The sequence below is a fragment of the Anas acuta genome, chromosome 19 (genome assembly GCF_963932015.1).
Source record: "Anas acuta chromosome 19, bAnaAcu1.1, whole genome shotgun sequence".
NCBI classification, from domain to species: Eukaryota; Metazoa; Chordata; class Aves; order Anseriformes; family Anatidae; genus Anas; species Anas acuta.
In genome coordinates this window covers 2,938,499-2,951,658 of record NC_088997.1, presented here as the reverse complement: position 1 = coordinate 2,951,658, position 13,160 = coordinate 2,938,499, and the positions used below count along the sequence as shown (strand labels likewise).

The following is a 13,160-nucleotide window of genomic DNA, read 5'->3' as shown; positions in this document are numbered from 1 at the left end:
TGCGGGGCTCCCACCCCGCGGGACTCCGCGCTCCTTCCCCCCGCCCCGGGACTTACACGGCCGGCCGGGGGGCAGGAGGCGCAGCTGGGGGCTCCTGGCGTCGCCTCGGGGCGGCTGCGGCATGAAGGGCAGCCGCGGGGCGCTCAGGCCGGGCGCGGCTCGGCGGCCCCCGATGGCAGCGGCGTGCGGGGCATCCCCCACTGCGCGGATTCACTTTCCCTTGATCTTCGCGAAAAATGTTCCATAAAGATCCAGTTTGGGGCCTTTCGACTCCCTCCCTCTTTGTCTCCCCCCTCCCTTTTCCCTTCCCCTCCTGTTGCTGACGTTGCCGCTGTCAATCACGGCCCCACAGACCAGCTCTGGCCCGCTCCGCCGGGCCCGGCCCGCTCGCCCCGGCCCCGGCCCCGCGCCCACCGACGGCCCGGCCCCAAGCTCGGCACCGGCCCGGGGCAGCGGCCGCCCGGCCCCCGAGCCCCGGGCCCTTCTCGCGGCCTGCCCGGCCTGCTCGGAGCCCGGCAGAGAGCGGGGCCGCCTGTGGCGAGGAGGCCCCAGGGGAGGGGGACACCCCCGGCCCCGCCGCGCCCCCTCCTCCCGGCCCCGACGGGCCCGGCGCTCCCCGGCTGCCGGGGGAACCGGGAACGGGCCGGGGGCTGCAGCCCGGCGGCCGAACCGGGAGGGCCGCGGAGGCCGCAGGCCGCGCTTCGAGAGCCCGGAGGAGCGGGCCGGGAGCTGCGGGACCCCCGGAGGAACCGGGGCCGCCCGGAGAGGCTTTGGGAAGCACGGCCCGGCCCGGCCCGACTCGGCCCGGTCTGGGGGGGGGCTGCGCTTGGGGAGAGGTCGGCGGCCTCGGGCGGCCTCCCCGGTGCTGCCGCAGCGGGAGCTGTGCTGCAACGTGTCCCGCCGGCCGGGCCGGGGGATGCCGGCTGCTTTTCGGGTGCGGACGTCCCCCCCGACCGACAGCGGAGGTGAGGTGGGGGGACACGGCGCCCCCTCCTCAGCCGGAGCCGGCAGGAAGCTCCGCGCCCCGTCCCGAGGCGGGCAGGAGCGGGGCGGGCGCAGACAAAGCGGCGGCGAGGCCCGGGCCGCCCCCGGCGGGGCCGCCCCGAGGTGAGCGCGGCGGGGGCGGGGATGCGCTGCCGGTGCCGCTCAGCCCCGGGCAGGAGCCCTGGCACCCTTCGGCCACCGGCGCGGCCTGCTCGGGGTGCCCAGAGCCAAGAGAAACCCAGCGATCAGGGGGAGAAACCCCTCGGGAGAGTTCCCGAGCTCTGTCGCGACTCAACGGGCCACAGCAGCTCTTCTGTCGCGGTTGCCGAAACTGAGCAGCCCCCAACCCCGCAGCGCTGCCGTCGGTTCTGAGCTGCCCCTCACACGCGGCCGAAGTGTTGCCCCGTGTCCCGACAGCCCCGCTGCCGTGCAGCGCCCTATATCGCGATAGCAGCCCTATTAGCCCCTCCACCAGGCCGCACCTCGCTCCGTGCCCGCGGGAGCCGGCGGTGCCGGGGAGGGCAAAAGGTGCCCTGGGACAGCGCCCTGAGCCGCCGGGGCTTCACGGGGCAGGATTTCAGGATTTTTTAAATCGGGGTTTTCTTGAAAGTGAATTTAAACCCGAACTCACTCCCACCGTCACGTGATGCCGAAATTGGGAACAGGAGCAGAATAAAAAGTAAACTGGGGTCAACCTCTTAATGAACCTTTTTCCCATTCCTACAGAAAAGGAAAAAAAAGAAAGAAAAAAAAAAAAAGAAAGAAAAAAAAACAGGCCCGGGCAGGCCGGGGGATGCGGGCGAGGCAGCCGCACGCTGCTCCCGGAGGAGCCGTGCAGGGCCGGGCCGGAGCCGTCGCAGGTGAGACCGGGCTGGCGGTGAGCCCCGACGTGAGCCCGCGGGGCTGGGGCAAGAGGGCCCGGGGCTGAGCAGCCGTCCCGGAGGGGCTGCCCGGGATGGAACGGGCCAGGCCCGGGCCGAAGCGGCGGTGGAGGCTCAGCCGGACACCGCCGCAGCCCCAGCTCTGCCCCGCCGCCGTTCCCACCTCGGGGCCGGGCTCTCCCCGCGGGCTTCGGGGCCCAGGGCAGGGCAGGGGGGAATTTCGGCACTTTGGCTGGTGCCGGTCGCTCGGCTTTGTTTGGGTTTTCTCTCCCACCATCCCTTCCTCCTGCAGCCGCGGAAAGGGGCAATGGGAATCACGGGCGTTTCCTGCGCTTTCCTACGTTAAATGCATTTTTTCCCTCTCGGAGAAAAAAAAAAAAAAAAAAAAGGCTGGGGGGAGGGCGATCCCCGAGTGAGGAGGATTTAATTAAAACAAAGCCAAAGCCCCCCTCCTCCCCGCCAGCCCCGGCCCTCCCCGTCCGTGCCGACGGGGCTGCGGAGCGGCGGTTTCGGGCCCTTTCCACCCCGGGCCGGGGCTGTCCGCGCTCTGCGGGACCGGGACGGCCCCGCCGTGCCGTGAGCCCGGAGAAGGTGGCAGAGAGCCGCGGCACCTGCCCGCAGCGGGCTGGGCTTCCCCGAGGCTCCCCCGGCCGCACCTCGAGCCCCGGGGCCGGTGCCGTCGGGGCTGGAGGGGGGGTGGGGTGGGGACCTCGTCCGTTCCGCGACGGAGCCCCCCCAGCCGCAGCAACGCCGGCCGCTTGCAAGAGGCTCCGGCAATTCACGGCGAGGCTCAAACCCAGCCCGACTGTCATCACCCGGCAGATAAACGGCCGGATCCCCGACGGCAGGGTGGCTCCGATTCGTGGCTCATCACCGCCGAGTCAAAGGAGCAGGCGAGGGGGAGGATAAGCCCTGCTTTCAGGGCCCGGCGCTCCAACCCACTCATCACTGTCACCGGGCTTGCTCATGCCTTGGCCCTGAACACCGGCGATTAATAAAAGCTCCCTGTCGCTTTTCTCCACTAATTACACTCGCGCGCAGGCTGCGGGCCGGGAAAAGGAAAGGCTGCGGGCTGCGCTACCTGCCGCCCGGCCCCCGCGGCTCCCTCGCTCTTGCTTCTTTCCCCCCCCCTCCCCATAAAAAAAAAAAATAATAATCCTACGCACGAGGAGACGAGGGCAGAAGCAAGCCCCGAGCCCCGCGGCCGCAGCCGGCCCCGACGGCGGGGGGACACCGCGGCCCCGGCCCCAATTCCCGGCGAAGGCAGGACCGAGCCTCGGCCGCGTAGGTTGGCACAGATTTCTTGGCTGGAGCGGAAACTCACCGGTTCACACCGCTGCTGAGGGTTTGAGTGGCTGAGGACTGAGAGAAACTTGCCGAATTTGGCCCGTAAAACCGCCGAAGGCACGGAGTGTAACCCTGAATTGTGCGCGTACGCGGGAGGAACTACAGAGCATCAGAGTCGGGCTTCTAAACAGGGACAGTGCCAAATTTCTAATAACTGTGTAATATGCTTATTTATACCATACAAGGACTTACAAACCTCATTGTGCATAGCAGCTGGGTCATATTTCTTTATCCTTCCATTCCTCAGGCTCCTTTGCCAAGAGACTGGTACCAAACACTTCTAGGCTGAAAGGGAAACACAAAACCAAATTGCAGAGAAACGATGACAAGAAGCAAGGGTAAGATACGCTCTGACATGCGGCCCTTTAATCTTAAGCATCTGCCTAAAATAGATGCGCTGAGGGGGTATTGGAAATATGCACGTCTTTAAATGCAAGTGATGCTCTGCTTCTAAATCGTTCGAGCGAATTATTTGCATGTGTTTGCCTGACCTGGGCACATTCGCAGGCTCTCTGGCTGTGTTTTAGCCCATTAAGTAAATATTTTAACGAATGTTTTAAAACGTTGTAAAGCGGTGCCTCACTCAGACTCGCACCGATCTCTACCGAAACGGGGTAACTGAACGGAACGACCACATCCGACCGGGTTTTAAATATTCGGGGGGGATTCGATAATTTTGTAACAGTGGACCAAGAGTGCTTACCCTCCTGGAAATTCAAGGTACACTGTGCAGGATGCGATGGTTCGTTATGCAGCCAGTAAAATTAAACTTTGAACGAATATTCATCTATCTACAATATTTTTTAAAGTTTAAGCATTTTGCAAATTAAAATAAACAATTGTAGAACTCTTTTAATTTTAAAAACCGGCTAATTTTGTCTGACTGCTCTGGATTTATATTTTTCAAAATGTTGTCTTGTTATTCTTTAAAATAGCATTGAGAAAAATAACATTTCAAGTCTGTTGCATGTTTTGTATGGAAAAGACTTTTCTGTGAGCTTGGAAAAGAAAGAATAGTGCAGAGATCAGTGCCCTGGTAAAAATCACACCGCACTAGCCTTTCCACTGTTTTTTCCTAGCTGAAGGTCTGATTTCACTTCAAAATTTACTAAAAAAAAATACCCCATCTACTCTGCAATTGCTTTTATTTTATTTTAATGAAAAAACCTTGGGGTTGCAGCATGCTGGAGCAGAGGAGCAGGCCAACGGGGCCACACTGAAATGGAAATAGGGGCTTAAAGCACAACAGCCAAACCGAGTGCCCAGCTCGGCGCTTTAGGATTTTTATGCAGCCTAGCTGCAGGCGCAAGGGTGGCTTTGTTCAGCTTTGATCAGCTTTGCTCAGCTTTGTTTTACTTTGTTCCTGCACGAAGCCATCACGGGGCCAAGCAGGCCCTGCCATCACCACCACATCCCTCGTGGCCACCATTTACAGCAAGTCAGGGGGTCAGCACCACCAGCACCCAGGGGTGCCCGTGACCAAGACCCACGGGTGGCAGGGCTGGGGGTGGGAGCAGGGCAGGGTGTGCAGCCCCAGGGCCTCTCAGCACCCATGGTGGAGCTGGAGGAGGACGCCCGCAGCCCCGCAGTTAGGCTGCTCACGAGCACATGGGCTTGGAGCAAAATCGAGTGCATAAATCCCACGAGTGACAACACCGTGAGTCACCTCTCACCAGGCAGGAAGAAAAGAGAGGATTGTCTTGAGAATCTCACATTGGAGCAGGGAACATCCTCACGGCACTGCACGCGGAGCGGGGCAGGCTCAGAGCACCGCTGCTCAGCACGGCGCGCTTGGCATCGCGCACACATCCTGCACAGGGGCTGGGACAACCCTGGGGCTGTGCAGGGAACAAGGGGGTTTTTGCTATGGGAAACCTCTGTCCTGCAGGGCGATGCTGGTCTGGGTGGAAATTCCCAGCACGAGGGATGAAGGCAGCTGACTAAACACTGGGCAAAGACCCAGCGCCAGCCCTGACGCAGCCCCGCAGCAATAACCAGGGACATCCAAGTGGCCACATTTAAACACCACGGCCACCGTGGGCCCTCTCCCCCGGGACAGATCCCAGCATGTGCTGGAGCCAGGCAGCAGAGCAGCGTGCGGGTGCCTGTTGGTAGTGCCTGCTGAGCACCTCCGTGCTTCGGGACGAGCCTTCAGCCCACGCTCTCGTGTTTACCTTAGCGTCCTGTTGCTATTTAGGCAAAAGCATCCTCAGCCATCTGCAACGCCGCCACCTCCCAGGCGGGCGCACGCAAGGCCCCCGCTCCCGGCCGGATCCTGTGGCTCTTTTCAGCCAGTCCAGTGGAAACACTGCAGTGCTGCCCACGGGGAAACCTCCTCCTCCTCCTCCTCCTCCTCCTCTCTGGAGCAGGGCCAGACCCTGCCAGCGCCAGCAGCCCCACACGCAGCACGGCCACATGTCAAAGCTCGGCGCTCTCGCTGCCTACGGGGGGGACATCCCAGCTTTGGGGCTCAGGGGACACACCGAGCTGGGGACAAACAGGGAATGGGGGGATGTAAACATTTGCCAGGTGCCTACGGGAGAGGGATCTGTCCTGTCCCAAGTCCTTGCCAAATCACCGCGGGGCAGATTGAAGCAGCGGGAGGCTCTGGGGGCTCGGGAAGGCCGGTGTGGATCAAAAAGGGGGGAGGGAAGAGGCAGAAGCAGTGCCTGTGGAGGCTGCCAGCCGCAGCACGAAAAGCTCCCGGGCCGGAACGGGGGGCACAGGCACACGTCCGGACACAGAGCTGCCAGAGAGGAGGACGGAAAGCACCCGAGGAAAGAGAGGTGAGGCAGAGGAGCCGGGGAGGAAGGCAGCGGGATGGGGGCTGCAGGAGGAGAGCACCCCAGGGAGGGGTCCGTGGGGCAGTGCAGTGACATCGGGTTTCTCCCCCCATACATCAGGACGGAGCAGTGAGGGGCTGGGGGGAGCCCCAGGAGGCTGCAGGGTGGAAGGGAGGCAGGAAAGGGGGAGTAAAAGGCAGTGAGCGGCTCCTTCCCGGCAAGCAGGTCACAGAGCCTGTCAAAAGCCACCGCTGCACCCCATCAGGGCACACCGGGATGGGATTTCCTGCTGGGCTGCTCCCATAAAGCCTCATACTGGGTTTGGTTCCCAGTAAGGGTCCTCACATTGGTGTGGGACATGGCCACTTGCTCCCTGTGGGGCCGCAACCCTCCTGCCTCGCTGCCACCACGGATGGAGTACAGCCCTCGGGCTGCAACGGGGGCAGTCCAGCCTGGGACAAACCCCTATACTCATTTGGGGTATTTCCCTCCTCACCCAGCAGGGCACAGCCATTGGGGTGCTTCTGTCCCTGGAGTAAGAGGGGAAAGAGCTGCAAAAAGGCACTGCCCCCACTCCTGGGGGGGTCTAAATAGGAGTAAATGAGAAGGGAAATGATAGCAAATGGGGTCCGGCCCAGAAGCTGGGAATTTCGTCCCTGTGGGACAAGACTTGCTGTGGGACCCCAAACATGCTGTGGGTAGAGGGAAGGGAGCTGCAGGAGTGGGAGCAGGGGGTGCTCGCCCCCCCTGCATCTGCCCCGGCTCCAGCGAGCGGGGAAAGGATGGCTGAGAGTCATTAAAGAGAGAGACAGGAAAACCTTGCTTAAAGAGCTGTCTGGGAAAGGGGCCATTTCAGGCCTGCTGTGTGCGAGTGCCAGGGATTTGGGGCCAGAACAGACAATTGCTGAACGTTCCTCCGGGCTCCTGCAACAAACGTCCCAGCCAGAGGGATGTGAGGGGCACGAGGAGCACAAGGGCCCTCTTCCTGTATGGGACGGGGACCAAGCCGGCTCCTTTGGGAGAAAGGAGGCAAAAAGATCCTTAAATTAAATGAGAAGCTCCGAGCGGGCCAGGGCAGTCCCAGCTGGACCTAGGGCATTACAAACCTGCACCTGTATCGGGTGATGTGGCCACGTTGGCTGCTCCCACCTCAGGACAAGACCCGAGGGATGGCAAAGGGGCTTCTTGGTCACTCCAACCTGACCCACAGAAACGTGGGGTCCCTTACCCATTTCCCCTGGTTTGCCATCCTGCATTGAAGCTCCCTCTGTAGAAAATGTCAGAAACCTCCACGAATGCTCTGTGTGCACGGCCCCTTCCCTGCAGCCTTTGCCCAGCCCTCCAGCGGTGGGGGGACGCTGCAGTTTGGACGCCGTGCCGGTGCTGTGGATGGCTGCTGCAGACACCACGAGGCTCAGATAAATGCTCTGAAACAGATGAAATCAGCCGTGAACACCCGATACTCATTCCCACAAGGTTACGGTAAAGGTTGGGAAACGAAGGAAGTGCTGCACTGGCATGCTGGCAGCGAATCAAAGAAAATGACATTAATTAAAGCATATGTTAGGAATAGGAAATTAAGCTAAAGCAACATTTCATCTATGGCGTCTTCTCCGGGCACTTTAGAAAGGGTATAAGTTTACGGAAGAGAAAGAGAAATGAGGAGGCTGGTGCAGAGAATAGATGTGTGGGAAGTTAAAAGAATTAGAGCAGAGTTTTAAAAGCTTTAGACTATACACTGGAGGTCATGTGCGCTCCCCGTATTTATTTTGAATTGTGAGTGAAAGGGAGGGCTGCAAGTGCTGGCTGGCACTGCAGGGAGCTCGGGGCTGACACGGCACCCTTGGCAAGGGGGCTCAGCCCTGAAAACAAAATGTACCCTGCAGCAGGCCCAGAGGTACCGTGGCACTCAAATTTGTAAAAGGTTTTGTTCTTTCTCAATTTTTCTCCAGTCCAAGCAGCCCCAGAACTTACCAAAATTCAGTATGCAGCCCTAGTGGTACCGAGCAGTGTCACTGTCCCCTTTGCAGTGGGGAAACTGAGGCACGGCGTGACAAACAGCATCGTTAGCACCATGCAGCAGCTGCAGGGCTGGGGACACCAACAGGGGCTGCACCCCAAACCTGCAGGGAGCACAATGTCTGTACCCCAGCCCTGTGTCCCTCCTGTGCCACCCACCACCAGGCCACCACCGCCTGCCCCCAGGTCACCCAGCTTTCTGCCAGTTCAACTTCAGCTCGCCAGCAGTGCCGGGAGCCAGGACACGTGGCAGGATGGGAGCAGGGCAGACTTTGTGCCTGCTGCGTGCCCACTCCTCGCCTTCCCTGCTGCATCCACCTTGCAGCTGGGGAGCACCACGGGCAGAGGAAACGCTCGAGTGACACGCTGCAGGAGGGGGGAAAACGGGAAGCAGGCTGACCCTGGGCGTGCTCCTCCCGCACGCTGCTCTGCTCTCAGACCAGCTGCATTTTTTCCCCCTGAGCCATAAATCGCGTGTTGGGGCCGGCGGCGGCCCTCGCGCAGTCGCCCGCCCGCTTCCCCACCGCCGCGGCCCTGGGATGAGTTACGAGGAGCGAGCGCCGCGGCCAGGGCTTCGCTCCAGAGCCCCACCACGAGGGAGGCGGCACGGCTCCCTCCGAAGAGCCTTTTTCCTCCCATTTCCACCCAGAACTGTGCTGCAGCCCCAGCAGGGACCCCCTGGCCCCACCACGGGACCCCGCTGCTGCCGGGGCTCCTCCGCTCCCCATCCCTCCGTGGGCAGCGGCCGTGGCGCGGCGTTCACCCCCGGCGAGCAGGCAGATGGCTTGCTGACAGCTTCAGGAACACCTTGTAGCAGTTGCGGTGATTCCCGAGATCCATTGCTTCCCATTTCAATTCACACATCATGATTTCTAAACCTCAGCCCGCACCTTCCCGGCGCGGCTCCCCACCTCCCCTCCGGCCGCATCGGGAGCAACGGGGAAAGGGGAGCGGGAGAAGGGGGCAGCAGCACCCACCCTGTCCAACCTCACACCCCACCTCCTGCCACGGCCTGGGCTGAGTCCCTCAACCTGCCAAAGAAATGGGCACAAGCAGCCAAATGCCATCACCGGGCTGGAAAACACCCCGAGGGGATGGTCAGTGCTTTTTCGGGAGCCCAGAGCTGTGTGCGGGGTCCCCCAAACCCTCCCTGGACCCCACTGCAGCACCTCACTCCTTGTGCGTCCCCCCACACTGCACAGCTTGGCCTCGGGGCGATAAAAGGAGTATGTTTTTCCAATTAAAAGAGCCAGATGCATTTTCCTGCCAGTATTTAGTCCAGCCTAACATGCGATGTCTACATTTTAACCTTGAAGAAGCCTCTAGAGACGCTGCAAAATAAATCAATACGAGTCCACGTGCTGGAAAACAGCACCAATAAATAACTTCAGAGCAGCTTTTCTGTTTACTGTATGAAATTCCCATTCCAGGCTGTGCTCTTCAAAACAGCTTCATAATAAGTAAAAAAGGAAAGGAAGGGCCCAAACCTCAGCTGGCAGCGTGGCATGGGGCTGGCTGCAGGTGCAGGGCCACTTCCCCACTGACCTTGGGGCTGGGATTTGGGACAGAGGTTGCCAGTGCAATATTTCAGAAAATATTAAATAAATAATAATTTGAAAAGCACACTGCAAAACAGCCTCCAAGTGTGGTGGAGAGCCACAGCTTCCCCTGGCAAGGAAGGTGCTGGAGCGAAACCTGTGCCGGGCACACAAAGCCCCAGGTCCCCAATCCCCACAGACGCACCAGTTCCCCCTCCTTTATGACAATAATAAATATGTCTTTAGCCTTAGCATAAAAGAAGATTTACAGGAGCCATTAAAAGGAAACTTATAAAGGCATCTTCCTGCATCCTGTGGTGGAGAGGTCTCATGTGGGAGGCAGGTGGGGCTGCAGGACCCCTGCACCCTCCCTCGGTGCGCAGCCGCAGGACGGAGAGCTGCTGGGGGCACCCCAGCTGAAACAGCCACGTGGCTGCAGCCTGGTGGCTTTGGGGTGGGAGCAGAAGCTTCTGACCCATCCCTGAGAACAGACAGACTGAGGCTGCACCTCTTAAAACATAACCTGACAGATCTGCACCCCCAAATTAATGATGATTGCACCCAGGTGAGTCCCAGGTGCCCTGGTCCGTCTGGCACCCAGGGATGCTCTGCCCTGAGGTGTGAAGAGGAGCTCAGGAGGGGAATGGATGCCAGCCTCCTGCTGGCCACCACAGCCTGTACCAAATGCAGCAGGGACAGCTGCAGCCCAAAACATAGCAATATCCCATGGGGTTTACTCACAACAGGCCAAAAGGCCAGGCTTGATCACACCGTGCTGCCCTGCGCAGCTCCGCACTGGTGCCCTGTGGCCCAGGACAGATGGGAAGGCAGCTCCCCAGCGGAGTCCAGTGGGGATGTGACACCCCCAGGGGAAGACAGGGACCAGCCCATGGATAAACTGAAGCCATTCTCTTCACAATACCCTATTTCTGCTCCCTGCCACCAGGCAGCCAGCATGGCTCTGCCAGGCACACACCGCAGCTGGAGCCAGGGCTCAGCCACACGTGGTCCTGGTCCTGCTGTGACCAGGCAAGTGTTCGCACTGCAGAGTGACAACCAGAGCCAGCAGCACCTGCAGGGACCCGTGGGGTCCCTTGGGAACTGGCCCTAGAAGGAAATGAGGCCTTTATGCTGAGATTCATGAGGAAAAGCTCTGCTCTCCCAGCCCGGCTCAGAGCTGCTCCTCCAAAGTGGCTGGGGGAGGCAGAGGAGGCTCCAAGTAGCTCCTTGGTCTTGGGAGGCCACGTGGAGAGGAATCTAAGCCCCAGTGGGACCCTGCTCACCTCCAAGGTCAGCTGCAACACGGGCAGCTCCACCAAGGGCACAGGCACACTTCACAGCCCACCGCTGCCACGTCCCCACCTGGTTTCTCTCACCCTCAGTGTGGATGAAGGCTTCTGAGGTGCTGCTGAGGTCTCAGCAGGGAAAGCACCAGAAGAGAGCCTGTCAGAGAGGAGCAGGGACAGAAGTCAACCAGATAAGGAAATTCACTGCGACCCCAGGCATCGGGCAGGTCTGGGATCATGGCCAGCTCCTCAGCAGCTCTGTTTCCACCAAGGCACTGAAAGTCACCAAGCTCTTGGAGCGATCAGTGGGTTGGGTGCTAAGACCCTGCACTCAAGCAGCTTGTGTCCCCAAACCAAGGTTCAGGGGGAAGCACAGCCTCTCCAGCAGCCATTCCCATGGCCACAGCTGGTGGGATTTTTGACTCTTATTATTATTAATGAAATCACCCTTTCCTGGACACCAGGAGAGAAGCCACGTCCCAAACTGAGGAGGACACAAGGGCCATGTGGAAAGGGCCACACCACAAACCCACAGCAGCGAGGTGCTGCCTCCTGGTCTGCCTCACGCTCCCACGATCACATCGCTGTCCTGCCTCCGTGTCCCCATCCTGTCCCCATCCCAGGCAGCCAGGGGCAAGGGACAGCCCCACGGTGCCACCAGCCAAGTGGCAGGCATGGTGTTTGTCACACGCCTGCAAAAACACGTGGTGAATATAAACTGGACAGATTTAGCGACTGTGGGGCCTTCTGTTCTTCCTTACATCTCTGGACCATTTCCCCACCCCTTAAATGCTTTACATTATTTATTATGTTTCATTTAACCCCAGCCACGTCCTCCAAATAAAATTTATTTTGCAGCTGTCATTCAGGTTTACTCCGGCCTTAACCTCATAATCCTATTGATTCCCTCATTATTCTCCGGGTGCAGGATTGATTTCATGCCTCCTGTGTTATGGAGAAGACTTTGCTCATTAATCTCATGCACGTTTACAAACGGCCACTCCAGGTAATTCATTATTTTCTCATTCCCTGTACAGTCAGGCTCACAGGCCCTGTTACCTTGTCTGCTTTGCACGCTGGTTTTGGGGTACAGATGGGGAAAGAGCGATCCAGCAGCAGCCCCGTGCCCTGAGCAGCGGTGCCGGGCACCCAGCGAGCTCCAGGCTCGTGCCCTGCATCACCTCTGGGGACACCCAGTGCAGGGACCTCATCCTGGTGGCATCAAACATCGCTGCTTCAGCTGCACGGGTGTAGGTACCACGGACGTCCCTGCCTCCAAACACAGAGGTGCATTATTTAATTTATACAGGGCGATTAATCAGCCCGAGCGTTTCATAGAGCCCCATCGGGGTGCGCAGCGCCGTACAGTATATGGAGGAAGACATGACCCCTGTCATGGAGGCTTAGAATAAAAAATAGGCAGACACCACAGCTCAGACACGTCATAAATCCAGCTGAAGGGCCAATCTCAAATATTTCAGCTGTTTCGCCCTCCCCCCATAATATATAATTGTCTTTGTTGGATCAATACAGAGGGGCTTTGTGGCAGGAGCACGTTTTAAGGAAGATTAATGTAGCGCATTATACATGCAGCTAGGAGGAATTCCAATATTCAATTTCCAGGAGGAGAAGAAAGGTCGGGGCGATGGGATCCTCCTTCCAGGACGGGACCGCAGCACCCCTCATCCCACAGCCACCCTGGCCAAGGGCACAGCCACCTGCAGCCAGGGCTGGTGGCAGCCCTGCCATGCTGGGCAGGGGCAGGTCCCAGCTGCTTTTGGGGTATTTTTACAGGTTTTGCCCCCTGGCACCCACCTGCCACCAGGCCGGCACGCAGCGCACCTCGCCTCTAAGTGCAGCCTGCTGTGAGCCACCGGGGCACGGCAGAGGGAGCACGAGTGGTGCTGCTCACTGAACAGGTATTTATCCATGGGAACGCCCCTGCAATCACTTCCCTGGGTACACACAGCATCATAAGCACACGGATACCAAATTTCGTGGGCTGAGCCCTCCCCTCGGTCAGCAGCCAGACCCTGCCCAGCTCCAGCTAGGTGCGCATCCCGCGGCTATCATATGGAATAAATTTACCTGAAGCAAGTTTTGATTAAACGCCATAACTATGATTGATTTGGTTACATACCCCCCTTATGACAGTCCGTTTCATTTACTTTTTCATTCTGAGAAGGGATGTTGCACTGATCCGAAACATTAGCTCTGACTACCACCGTAAATCCCCATTTTAGGGAGACCCGCGGCAGCCCCATTAACATTTTTACACTTAGCCAGCAGTGGCTATGGTTACCCCCTGCCCGGGGCCAGCAG

General features: G+C 59.3%; 1 protein-coding gene across 1 annotated transcript in view; it reads right to left on the bottom strand.

The window, feature by feature from the left end:
- The window catches only part of TBX4 (T-box transcription factor 4), a 32,422-nt gene extending 32,152 nt beyond the window's left edge, over positions 1 to 270 (bottom strand). Inside the window, exon 1 of the mRNA XM_068655956.1 lies at positions 57 to 270. The gene's annotated coding sequence lies outside the window, so the exon portion shown is untranslated. The remainder of the gene's footprint in view (positions 1 to 56) is intronic.
- Positions 271 to 13,160: the final 12,890 nt, after the last annotated feature.